Genomic DNA, 14,704 nt, shown 5'->3' on the forward strand with positions numbered 1-14,704 from the left:
CATATAACATTCCATATTGCGAGTAGACGAGGTCTAGAGACTGGGCACGTGCGATTGCTTGTTCTTCAGTGACATAGCCACCCATTGTTATGTCTTCAACAATTTTGCTGACGAATGACTTGGTGAACCATTCGGTTAACAACTGATTAGCAATTTCAAACTTGATCAGGCAACGCTTATGCCTCCATTCATGGATGTGATCAGAGATATGGGTCGTAGTGTGTTTTTTAAGGAACATAAGCAGATGGGTGCCAATTTCATAGCGAGCTGGCAGCTGAAAATGTGTGAGGAAAGCCATAGTGAGAGTGTTAAAGTCATTGTAGGTACCTTGAGGCAATTTGATGTACCACTTGGTTGCAGCACCTGTGAGGGTTCGCTGAAAAAGCCAAAGACGAATAGAATCATCAACATACGAATTAGAGGAGCATGAGAGGTGATATGTCATCACGTGGACTTGTGGATCCTCTTTTGCTTTTCCCTTGAACTTTGGACAATAGCTCAGAATCTTGGACGGAAATGGAGGCCAGTATGGTGAATGAAGAATGGGATCATTCATGAGTCTAGAAACATTTGGCAGCTCCAATGTGGCCAAGAAAGGCAATTGCATATTAAAAGGCATTTGGGGCCTATGAACAGGCTTGGATTGCAGAACCCATCCTTGTTGATAAGGATTTTGTCTCCATAGTGGAGGATTTTGTCCATATGGCATTTGATTTTTCCCCCACTATAGGTTACCTTGCCCGTAGGGAGGATTGTGACCTGGGTAGCCTTAATATTGTTTGGCCATAGGCTGTTGATAAGCAACATATGGGTTAAAAGGCTGTTGAGCCTATTTGCCTTGGACAAATAGATTTTACACCAGCTACCCTTACACATGAGGGTTTTGAACATGTTTCCCTTGGACATAAGGATTTTGCACCTACTTCCCTTGGACATAAGGATTCTGAACCTGTTGCCCTTGGACATAGGGATTTTGAGCCTGCTGTTGTAGGACTTGACCTTGGCCTTGCAAAGGTTGACCCTGTTGATATGAGTACAAGGGTTGTTGTTGCCCGGGTTGACCTTGTTGCTGCAAGGGTTGGCCTTACTGCTATAAAGGTTTTCCTTGCAGCTGTAGAGGTTGACCTTATGAAGGCAGAGGTTGGGAAGCTTGGTAAACAAATTGCACCTGCGGCTGCAAATTTTGATGCGGTTGATGCAAGGGTTTCCCCTGCGGTTGATGCAATTGTCCTTGATGTTGTAGTGTCTTCCCTAGCTACTGCAAAGGTGGCCCTTGTATCTGCGAAGGTTTCCCTTGCTGTTGCAAGGGTTTCCCTTGTTGTGGCAAGGGTACTTGAATAGTTCCTGGAGAAATACCTTGAAAATTTCCAAATTGGATTTGGCCATATCCACTAGGCACGGTGGATAGACCATGATGAACATAAGGGCTAGCTTGAGGGACGTAAGGTGGATTTACCATCACTTGTGAACCATATGGAACATAAGGAGGTTGGAATGAACCTTGAGCCACATATGGCTGTTGGTACTAGACATTACTTGACCCAGATGGACCAGCAGGGTTTGGATGCTGGTATTGGACATTACTCAATCCAGCTGGACCAGTAGGGTTCTGAATAACACCATAAGAGGGTTGGTTCATTCCAACCACATGAGTTTGTGAGCTGCTCACATTGGTTGTGCCATACATCATTGAAAGATTTGGGCTTTGCCCCCCAGGCGGTGGCATGAGCTATCCACTTACTAGAGGGGTTGAAGAACTGACCGAGACTTGACTCAAGATCATCGGTTGAATAGGAAGAGTTAGTTGAAATGACGAAACAAGTGGATTCCCAATGGTGCATTGCATCGGAACTGATGTAACTGCAGAATGCATAATCGATTGAGAGGTCAGGTTCTGAACGAACAGACCTGAAGTAGGCATAGTGCTAGATGACCAGATAGGGTTGTAATATAACGACGAAGCACTAGGAGTGCTTGAAACCAACTGAGCTAAAGAAATGTAATCACGAGGTAACTTAGGGTGGAAACTGGTTGGAATGCTTCCCGTGTAAGGGAAACCTTCAAGAGGGAATGGATATCCCTGCTGATCAACAACATGAGGAGTGTGTGTAGCAGAAACCTCCGAGTGACATAGAGAGGAGACTAGGACATCGCCTTCTGATTCCATGGGTGGAAACAAACGACAATGGAAAACTGAATATGTTTGAGGGGATAATTCCAAAGGAATACCCGGTTGATCGCACAGACTGTATGGATGTTGCGGTGATATCACAACAGGATCAAACAAAGGATTTGGAGGGAAAACAACCATTCCTTGCTGACCTTTAGGATTCAGCGAACTCCGGAGAGTTTGGATAGGATTATCCAGAGATTCCAGGCCAGATTTGTAAGGTGACATAGTATCTGATGGGGGAGGATGAGATGAAAAAGGTTGAATAATTAGAACAATACCAAGCTCAACACCTTGATCCTTAGTGACTGCGGGAGTTTGGGAAGAGGCTCCTCAGATGATCTTTCGGATGGAGGAGTGGAAGAGGAACTGGGTGAACCTGATGGTTCAACCATGATAACTTTGTCTCAAATAACAAGAAGAGAGAGATTAATTTTAGGGCTTTTACAAAATGTATTAAAGGTACTCATGATGTGGTGCAAAATGATTCTATCAAGAATGTTATGTGATTGTGGGCAACAATTTTTTAATACGCCGAAATAGACTGGTGCTTTTTCATGTTTTGAGAGTGTATAAAATAGCAAAGATGACTCTATCTCTTTCGGTTTGAAATGAGATGGAAAGGACAAGTGTTCGGTGATCTTTTAAATTAGTGAGTCAAAAATATCAAAATGACTGCTCAGGTTAATCTAGGAAAAAGAGGATTACTAGGTAACTCTAAACTGCAGCATACCTTTAGGCGAACTGAGAAGTACGAGCAGACAATCTCCCCAAATGCTGTGTTCGGTGTATCACGTTTACAATGCGGCAGACTCAGATTCCTATGGATAAATGATTGCAAACCTAGTGGGGTATCCCTTTATATACACAATGGTATGGGGAGCACATGTCCTTACTAGCATTGTCTAGTGCTGAAGCGAACGACAGCTGCTAGGTTTAAAGACGTCAGAACATGTCTTTATCCTAGACCTCTAAAATGTGAGTATTAGGTTTCAAATGTGCCTTAGGTTAATTAAATACATTTTAAATTTTAACTTGAAATTATATCTTATTTTTCAGGCCCTATCGATGTGACTCGAAAAAACTCCTATATGCAGCTAAATGAGACAAAACCCTTTCAATTCGATGAATGTTTACACTAATTAGAGTAGAGAAAAACAATGAATGCAAAAAACACGCAACTGAAAGCAAGATGACCTTTTCACTACTTCGCTTTTGAAAACAAAATAATGAAAGTTCTTTTCTCTTCCTATCTTCCCTATTGAATGCACTTCAAATAGTCCTTTCAAGAGTAAAGAGAATTCATTTCCTTTTGAATGCAAACGATGATGCAACTCTAGTTTTCAATGATGCTAGCTAATGTAACATATTGATTCATCAAACTAGAAAGATATACTTTTCAATGGAATGATAAAATAATTTTTCACACAAACATTTCAATGAAAAATTTTACAATAATCAACATCAATGAAATGCAAAGGATAAAGAGAGAATCCTTTCTAAACCAATGATGCAAAGACTCGACCACAACAAGACAAGAAATGTAATATATGCCCAAAAAGAGACGCTTAATCAAGAGAAGAACAAATGACGCTTTTCAAACTTGTTCAGTTGAAATCAAAACAATAAAAGGACTAAAAAGGAAATGCATGGAGCAGCTAACCAACAACTTGACTTTCTGAGAACACAAATAGTTGAATGGACAATGACCTAGATGCCCTAGGTTCATAAACCATCCAAAGACTCAAAAGCCAATTAGGGATATCTCAAACCAAACAAGCACACAAACCAAGCTAATGAAGCTTTCTAGTCAAGGAGAACACAGGCAAAATAGGCTAAGAGGCAAAAATTAAGAGGGCAAGACACACTGGTTATGATTCAGGAGAAATCATGATCTTCACTTATAGGAATCAGCGTGATTTCCTAACTAACAACAAGCGCCACAAGGGGGGACAACGTGACTATTTGAGACCAATTCATGTTGATTAGTGCGACTGTCAGAATATTAAATGCGCTGATCGAGGATTTCAAGAAAAAAATAAAAAATTTCAGATGCCAAAACCAAACTTGGCACTGTAAATTTTAGACTCAGAGAAGTAAACCAGGCAAAGCACAGAAAACCAAAGGGAAAAGGTGATACAACAAAAGTTCACACAAGCCATGAAATGAAAATTGATCAAAAGAGGGATGGATCCCTAGTGGAGTCATCAATTTTTCGAGTAGGTAAATCCCCTCTGCGGATAGAGGTGATCCCTCTAGCCCTAGAGTGGTTCTAGCCGCAAACAGAACATCCTAATGAAAACTTCCTTAAACTAGAATCGAATAAGAGGCCTACCACTTAGAATGCTACTCCGCTTGATGATGACCTCGCTCCTTTGCTCCAACTTCCTTTGAGTTCTTCTCCTTCAAATACCTGAAACAAATACATAAGAGACATTAACAAGTGTAATAGCATACAATCGCATTCAAATTTACTTAAAAATTCAAGGAATCTTAAGCCATTAAATGTAATATGACACTTAATGTAGATAATAAATCATTAGTTGTATTGATATAAAGCTCAAAAAGAGATACAACCAAATCCTTGACATTGTAGGTTTCCTCCGACGTATCCGGGTTCCAACACCACTTCTAACATCTCATTATTAGCCTCAACAATGGGATTTTAAGGCTTCTTCCCTTTAGCTCCAAACCAAACCAAACACACTATTCTCCCTTTACACACATGAACTAGAAAGAAAAAAGATATAGATATCTTGCTAGTTATTCAAGCTCCAAAAAAGGCTACTTCAACTTGGAAAAGGAGGAGTTTATATAACTTTGATGGAGGGGAGATGGTTCCTCTTATTATGAGAGAGGCCTTATCTCTTGGGTTTGTTCCATCTCAATAGGGGAAAGGAGCCCAAACTGAATTCCTCGACTCTATCCAGCCCAACCATTTACCAGATTTTCGTTGTGAAGCTTCTTGACATGGAAGCTTCAACTCCATATTTAAAAAACTTTCCAAAAGAGGATCAGTGTGAGTGATGAAGGTCTCACTTGTGATGTACAACACTAGGCCTAGTTTTAAACCCTGCAAATCGGTGCGAGGAAGGAATTGAGCACTAGCGTCGGTCTTGTAAATTGGGATAAAAGGAAGATTCTTGGGAAATGATGCAAAATGGAAATGGTCTACCCATGAAGAGGGACATAAGGGGAGTCTCTTCATGATGGGAAAGCATGTAAGGTTCACTATAGAGGTACTCCAAGATTGAGGAACAGGGAGTACAGGGACAGTGAAAAAATTCTATTTAACACAAGGGTAGAGCAAAAGCAAAGTTTTTCTTGTCCAAGTCCCAATATAATGAATTTGTTGACCTGAAGCACTGCCTTTGCTCTGAACCAATACTCACATTGCCAAATAGGTAACAACCATTTGAAATTGAGATAAATTCCTCTGACTATGCTATTGGTGTAGTTCGCACCCAATAAGGGCATCCAATGGCCTATCACTGTGAGACACTTTTTGACATAATTTAGAAACACCCCACCTATGATAAGGGTCGTATTCCATTGTGCAAGCTTGCCTAAAATGGAAACATTACATTCTCGGGAAGGAGATGATCTTCCACATAGATCACCAATCCCTACAGCTTATACAGAATTATTTCCATCATAAGTGGTCCACATATCTGCAACAATTCCATTTGAATATCAAATAAAATAAATCTAGCACCAATCATGTTACAGGTTGCCTCAGTAGGCCACTGGTTGCAACATTGACCACTTTTCAACTCTTGTGGCCACGAGACCTTTGGATGGCCACAACTATATAAAAATGATCTATAGTTCGCCACCACTTACTAGATGCTAGTGGATGGCAAGGAAGTTCCATACTTCCACCTCCATGATGCATTATTGTGCTACCTGGGCTACCTTTGTGCTCCTTCAAGTAAGTGTACCAATATAATTTTGAAGACACACTACAATCATGCCGTAGGACACTTTGGTGTGGAGAAAATTGTGGTCATACTACAGAAGTATTTTTACCAAAAAAATATCTCACAGGATGTTAGAAAATACATCAGATCCTGCAATTCCTGTGCCATCGCCAAGACAACTATTAAGAAGCAAGGATTATACACTCCTCTTCCTTCTCCTACTTATAATTTATAATCCATCTCCATGGACCATATGTCTAGTATTCCTTTTACCAAGTACGGAAACAACTATGTATTTGTGGTAGTATATAGATTTTCTAAGATGGCCATATTGGCTGCCTACAAGAAGAATATTGCAGCAGAGGCAACTTCCAGACTCTTCTTTGAACGAGTGTGGGTACATTTTGGGGTCCCATGGACCATTATACAAGATCAAGATAACAGGCTCTTAAGCACATTTTGGTCAAGCCTTTGGTCATTGTTGGATACCAAGCTCACCAAGTAAACTACATTCCACCCCTAGACTAATGACTAGATAGAGGTCGTCAACAAGATGATTGTGCATATACTACGCATATACAATAGTAAGCATATGAGAAAATGGGATGAGAGTCTTCACTATGTGCAAAACAACTATAACAAATCTTTCCATAGATCAACTAGACACAACCCCTTCGAAGTCAGTCTGGGATTTCAACCATTATGTCCCCTTGATGTTACATTACCTTTTGAAACTAAACAGGAAGAATTTTCCCATGTTTAGTCCAAAGTTTATAAAACCACCAAGTTTATTGAGTGCATTTAGCACATCTACCAATAGGTTCATGACATCCTAGAGAAAGATAATGAAAAATAGAAACAACAACATGATCAACATCGAGTGCCCCATAAGTTTCAGGTGGGTGACAAAGTTTGGTTACCTCTATAGAAAGAGTGCCTCACTATAGCCCATAGTAAACTTCAACCTGTTAAAATTATTCAACTACTATAAAATTCCACTTTGGAAATATCACATGATGGAGATGATGATTGCATTGAATTCCTCTTTTCAAGAGGACCAAAATTGACCTAAATATCACCTTATTTGGACAAGCAGAAGTTGGTTTTTGAATCTATTTATTTACTCATGTATATTGGATTAGGTCGGCCCTATGCACATATACAATTGGACAAGTCGTCCTCAACATTAAATGAACCCTCATGAAAGCCTATAAGTAGAAGGGACCTCAAGCTCATTTTTGACACAACAATCAATCACTCTCTTCTCTCTTTTATTATTTGGTTCGCATAGGTCTGATGGAGGAAAGCTCATGCAAAGGGTCTAAAACTATATGGTTGAAGCTCGCACGTGTCTAGATTTTATGTTTCTTGGGTGAATGTTCATAACTAAGAATTTTCAACCCAGACACACGCATAGAGTGGTCAAGGGTGCGTCTGGGAAGTCTCATATGCACACACACAATGTCTCAAGGTGTGTCCAGGAGGCTAAGGTTTCCACAGTCTAGTTTGCTCCCCTGACGCATGCATCCAGTTCTCCAAGGAGTGTCCATATCTATCTTAGACACACACACATAGTGTCTCAACATGTGTACGAGACCAAAATATGAAGTATCATTATTCAAAATATTTCACTCAGTGACATCCGTATTCAACAGTTGACTACAGTCAGTGACAGTGCATTATAGTCCTCAGAATTAGGGCTTTAAGTACAAGCATGTTTAGGGTCATGTCATGGATGTTCTAGTTGGTTTGTTGCATTGATGAAGAGATGGATCATTGTACTCTCTTTTTCCCAATAATTTTATGAGGATATAAGAAGAAGAAGAATATGCAAGGGTTTTCCCCATAGTGAGTTTTTCCTGGTCTTCGACCAATCCTGGTGTCTCTATGTGTGCATTTTTTTCTTATATAGTTCCTTTATGTTTCGGTGCATTAATGATGATGATGATATTTTTATTTCTACATAGTTGCATATGTTGATGAATAATGATGTAAATCTGAGTAATGTTATAATGATATGGGGTGAACTTAATGTGTTAATGAAGAAATGCAATTATCAAAGAAATGAACAATGTAGTTCTATGAAAAAAAATTAACATGGTATTATAGCTAGGCTTTAGAAAATACATGGAGATCACCTCTATGATGAAACCATTGATGGAAGCAAGAAGAGGGTGGTGGAGACCTAAAATAATTCTAGGGTTTGAATAAAACCCTAGGAAACTTGATTATTAGGGTTTGATGGATTATATGAGGTTAGGGTTGGAGAGAAAACCCTGGTTTATGGAAAAGACATGAGACATATCATGGTCAATGTGAAAAGGATCAAGAACTTGTGAAAGATTTGATGAAGCCCTAGATGGGATAATTCCTAGTAGCTTTGGTTGGATAATTAAAAGAAACATTTGTATGTGGACAATGGACATTGATGGCTCTTAAAGGTCGGTTTAAGAGGAAGAGGATCACCTCTCATTGAAGATAAATATTTCTTAAATTATGATGCTTTTTTATGTCCTTACTTTTGTTTAGACTTATGGATCTAATTATTATTATTATTGTTCATACTTCTTGCATGTGTATTTGAATATATGGATGTTTCTAACCTCCTTGATGAGCTATGATAAGTGGATCTGTTAGGTCCCTATACTACTAGTGTAACCCCTTATTGTTATTAGTACAACCCCCTTATTATATTGTTGTGCCCATGTAGTCCCCATATTGTTATTATTGTGCCCTTATATTATTATTGTTATGTCAGCTCTGATTATATTATGACCCCTTAGAATCCTACATATAGAAAGGAGGTCTTGACATTTGTATCATCCAATAATTGTTCATTTTTGTAATGTAAAGGAGGTTTCCCCCTTGAAGAGACTTATTTCTAAGGTGTTTATCTATATTTTCTATCTTTTCGTGAGTTGGTTTCATAACATTTGGTATCAGAGGTTTGGATTCTAGGGTTTCACTGCTCCAAATTGGTCATCGTGGAATTTTTGCTATAACTTTTTTTCTACGAAGTTTCAGAAGCTAAAAAAAACCCATTTGAGAAGACACCGGTCTGAATTTCGAGTCCAAATTTTAGAGCTTGTCTCGCTATATTTTCGGAGATATGATCTGAGGACGTTAGGGTTTTTGCAGACTCCTGAATTACATCCTAAACAGGTGACCTTGGGAAAATCGTCATAACTTTCTTTGAGCAACAGATTGAAATTTCGTAAGAATTTACAGAAATAGGATGGACTGTATTTTCTTTGGGTATAATTTTTAGAACCTAAGATTGAAACAATGACCACGTGACAATTGGTTTACATGTCTATAATCAACTTGTATGGTGTCGATGACTTTGCTCTCGTAAACAAATTGTCACTTGGGCAATTTTTATGGAAGAAATGATAACGCATTATGACGATACAAAAAGCAACACCTTTTTTAGGCAATTGATAAATCTCAAACAAAAGGGTTCAATGATGGAGCACATTGAGGACTTTCAAAAATTGAATATAAGGGTAAATGATATTATAGAGAAGCAAAAGATAAATAGTTTATCTTTGCCATGGAAGCTGATATCAATGATATGAAATCATATTGGAACCTGGATCAGTCACAGAAACAAGACATCGAAAGCTACGAAATCGATCAATTTCAGAGTATCTCCTCAAATGGAAGAACTTACCCATTAAATATTCCACATGGGATGACAAGAATTTTATACAGAAACATCAAGAACTACTCAATTGTTGAGGACAACACTTTTTGAAGGAGAGGGGCATGTTAGGTCCCTATACTACTAGTGTAACCCCTTATTTTTATTATTGCAACCCCCTTATTATATTGTTGTGCCCATGTAGTCCCCATATTGTTATTATTGTGACCCATAGAAGCCCACTATTGTTATTATTGTGCCCTTAGATTATTATTGTTATGTTGGCTCTAATTATATTATGACCCCTTAGACTCCTATATATAGAAAGGAGGTCTTGTCATTTGTATCATCCAAGAAACGTTCATTTGTGTAATGTAAAGGAGGTTTCCCCCTCGAAGAGGCTTATTTATAAGGCATTGATCTATCTTTTCTATCTTTCTGTGAGTCGGTTTCATAACAGGAATGGATCCTTGATCATTTGAAATGCAGGAAAGGTAGCTAGAGCTAGAAAAGGTAAAGAGGCACTACATGAAATGATAGCAAAGTTCTACAAGCTTCCTATGTTTAATAAGAAGGTGCATAAGTACTTGAATATTTCAAAGTATGCATGGTATATTTTTTCACTATTATGTTTCAGTTGTTAATCCCTATCGAGAATATCTTCTTCTTAAATGGTCTCTACATGCATATGAAGGTGATTTGATTTATGATGAAATGGTGCACCTGGTATTGAAATTTTTTTATCTTCTTGAATTCTATGAGGCTACCTAATGTTGATCTTTGATATACTTGATGTTGGATATTTTGATCCCATAAAGAAAGCTTGCACCTTGACTCTAGTATAAGATACTCTTGACACTTGACATGCATAATACATGATGGATTTCACATAGAAGGTTAGCTCCTTGATTGTTATACATGATACTATTATGATTATGGAAGGGTTGAAACTCTTGCTGTTTTGATAAAATTTTATTGAATGACCTAGCTTGATCTTATTAATAATGATAAGCATGATCGTGGTCATGTCTTGATGTGATAAGTAACTATAGAATATGGTAAAACTTGATGGATTGACTTGATAGAAAGTGATATTGTGTTCATGATCTTTGAGATATGATGTCACATCTGTCTGCTGCCCTAATATTTCAAGTCTAAACCTCGAGGAAATATTGATGACATGATGTTGATGACCATGATATATATATGTTTATGATCTAACAGATTTTTTGTTGCATGATGTTAGTAGAGATAGGTTGATGACATGAATAAAGATGAATGAAGTAGATTCTTAGTGAGAGGGAGAATCTCTTCTCAAGATTATTACTCAAATTACTATTTTCATTCTACATTGTTGCAGTATGATTTATATGCATCTGACAATGCTGAACTACAACAAGGACTTAGATATGAAGCTTGTACAAAAATTAGGGTTTATGTTCTGGACACAAGCACAAAACAGGGATATTTCATCCTTGGATGCACACATGCTAAGTCTAAGGTAATGTCCATGAAGCTAAAGATGCTCCCATGCTAACCTGAAGGGAGCGTCTAATGGTTTGATTACAGTTGAACATCATCCAAAGTTGTTGGAATTCTAAAAGTGATTTCTGAAATTGTAGGGTTGAATTTTTGATCACAAAAAAATGAAGTATTGTGCATGAAATCAGATTTCTACCAGAAACATGTCAATACTACAATATGAAGACAGGAATATCTACGAGGAATAAAAGTTTATATATTTTGTATAATATGAAATTGTGTTTATGGGTGTCTGAGATAAGAATGTATATATGCCATTATGATTTAACCATTGAAATTTGTGACACAAGAGATTTGGCTGATTGATATAGATAAGCAGTGTTTGAAGTTTGACATGATACTTGACAATGATTTAGAACTCTGACTTGATATTGAGATATGTTTTTGGACTATAGATCTCTCTGTGATAGAAAATCTGGATTTGACCTAATGTCTAATGATTTGATTTGATGATTGATGATTTTCCTTGATGAGAATGATATATGAGCATAGTCACTTCCAATGACTTATATTGTGACAAAATGACTTGTATTATGATTATGAAAATGACTTGATTGATATTGCATGATAGATGAAAACTTGTTGGCATAATAATAAATGAGGTCAAGACTTGATATGAGCCCTACCTGTCACCTAGACTAAAGAATTGATATTGTGATATTGATGACTTTGATGAGCTAACTTCTTTGTGTTGAGAATGCAACAAGATGATGGAGCTTAGCGGAAAGGAGTCGCCTTCACTAAGTGGGCCTGCAGGCTATTTTTGGCGCAAAGTCTATTTTTAGACTATGTCTATTTTTAGACATATGGATCATGGTCTATGAGTTGCAGGATGCTATTTGTGGATGATTGGTCATGTTGGTAAAAATAGATGGACTTCTATTTTTAGACATATGGGCGGAGTCTATTTTTAGACTGCCAGGCTAAAAATAGAACAGTTGAATATTATTGCTCATAATAATATTTGGACTATAAACATTATCTTATCCTCTTGGAGCACTTCAATTCGAGCTACGGATGTGGCACATGCAACTGTCAGAAGGAAATATGCTTTTCTTATGGGTCAGTTCAGCTATTGCATGATGGACTTCAGTTAGAACTCAAGTGATTGAGTTTGGTGGAGTTGATTGAGGAGTTGATGGAGTTGTGTTCAGTTTCACTTGGTTGAACTAGTTGTATTTAGTTTAATTGCAAATACACTAGTGATGAGTGATGTGAATTAATTGTTAATTAATTCACTAATTATTAACTCATAAAGAAACTAAAGAATACATCAATTAACTCAGTGCATGGACAGTTCAGTGGAGACAAGTGTTAGAGGTTGAGACTGCTATCAGTTGTGACTATAGTTGTGCATGAGATTTGCACATGCATTAATGGAGATTGCCAATGAGGATTGTGCAGTACAAGCCAAGGAAAATGAGCTTGGATCATCCACTATTCTTTCTTTGGATTGTGCAGTAGAGGCAGGCAGACAGCGGAGGATATTTGAACCTGTGACTTGATTCAGATCTGAGCTAGTTTGTGTGAAGCAGGTGGAGATAGTACTGAGTACTTGTGAGGAGTATTGTACTATGTATTGTTACATGTTCTCTATCATTATAATATACACATAGTGTGGGGTTTTCAGCTGTATGCTTTCCCCGGGTTACATAATGTGTTAATCTGCGCATGCGATTGATGTTTCATTGTTTTTTTAATTCCGCAAAATTGGTGATCAACGTAGAGGAGGTTATGTATTATGCATGCATTCCGCAATAGTGTATAATCAGGATAATCTCTGTGAATAAGTGTCATATTATTCAAAATTTCTACACGTTGATGTTACAATATTGATTTACAAAAATTTGAGCAAGTTGATTTGGTAAAGTATTATGTTTGGAATAGCATTACATGAAGCAAGCTTCCTGACTTAGATGTGTCTACATTGACTATTACCTGGTGAAGTCGGGATGATGTGTTCCAAGGTATGGCTTTGATTTTTGTTTTGGTTTTATACAATGATGATCTAATCGTGAAAGGTAATGATCCTGAGATGATCTAAGTAAGAGGGAGATGGCTTTTGAAGCTTGAGATGATGAATGAATTCATTTCTGAAATTGGGAAAAGATAATCTAGATTGTGAAGCTATTGAAGAAGTATAGGAAACAGGAAATGAAAATATTTGGACACTTCGATTGAATTGGAAACCAACAGTTTATTGAAGCATTGACATTCCATTTTTGAATATCCATCCATATACATGATGTTCATAGAACCCGAGTCCATATATTTTATGCCGAGCACCCTTTGGGATACCTACATGGGATGATCTATTTTTGGTCTGAGATATTCTTCCTATGATATACGATTGTATGGTTTTGTTGATGAGGTGAGCACATATGAGTGCTACTCTACTATGAAATATGCCATGATATGAGGGGTGTGTAGCACGTCTGAGGTTAAGAACAATGTTTCTAGCATGAATAACTATGAGGCAGAATGAAGAAGCATTTAAAGAGATGTTTTGTTAATGTTTTCTTTTTTATACATTGAGATGATAAAGAATGGGATCCAATTGGTGGAGAATCCCATATACATATAGTTAAAATTATTTCAGTGAACCAATGTAGATATTTTAGACAAGCTTAGGTTTGTGATCGACACCTCCTTGAAAGGGAGGATGATTATGGTATCCTTTTGTGATTTATATGATTATTTATGTTATAACATGATATTTGATTTAATGTCATATATGAAAAGGAAAAAATTCCTATTAAGACATTATGATTACCAGACATATGTTTCTATAAAGGGCATCGTTGATCAAGGAAACTGAGTCATACTCGTCTTCCCCTGTTTGAGCTCCCAGGGTTTGGAATTGAGATAGAGGGCTCTTGGGTTTCAAGGAACTTTGAAAAATAGGGTATCATCCCTTCTATTACCCATAGGGTTAGAGTAATAGCTCACCCTATCTTGATATTTGCAAAGTATACCCTAGTTGGAATCATACCCACAAGTTGGGCTTGTTTGGACTATCCCTCTCCCTCTAGCCAATAGTTGAGGAGGCTTGGGGGTGTGAGATCCTTACCTATGGTAAGTCGGATATCTCGCTCAATCTAGGATTATAATGTAGGTGTTCTACCACATGAATATTAAGGGTCATTGTTGAGAAGATGAGTAGGTGATAGGATGGGTTGAGTAGTAGCTCCCCAATATTACCTTTTGCTAAATATGGGTTGAGTTGTAGCACCCCCATGATATTTTGGGTTGAGTAGTAGCTCCCTGATATGGTTCCAGGTTGCGATGTGCTCCATGATGATATGCTCTCCAATGATAATACATGATGACATATTTTCAGGCAGTATCCCATCGACATATTTCCAGGTAGTAACATGATGACATATTTCTAGGTAGTAGCCCGTCGACGTACTTCTAAGTAGTAGCCCA

Source organism: Pinus tabuliformis, chromosome 6, assembly GCF_031772625.1.
Source record: "Pinus tabuliformis cultivar Carrire ecotype Pingquan chromosome 6, CPIR1, whole genome shotgun sequence".
Taxonomy (NCBI): domain Eukaryota; kingdom Viridiplantae; phylum Streptophyta; class Pinopsida; order Pinales; family Pinaceae; genus Pinus; species Pinus tabuliformis.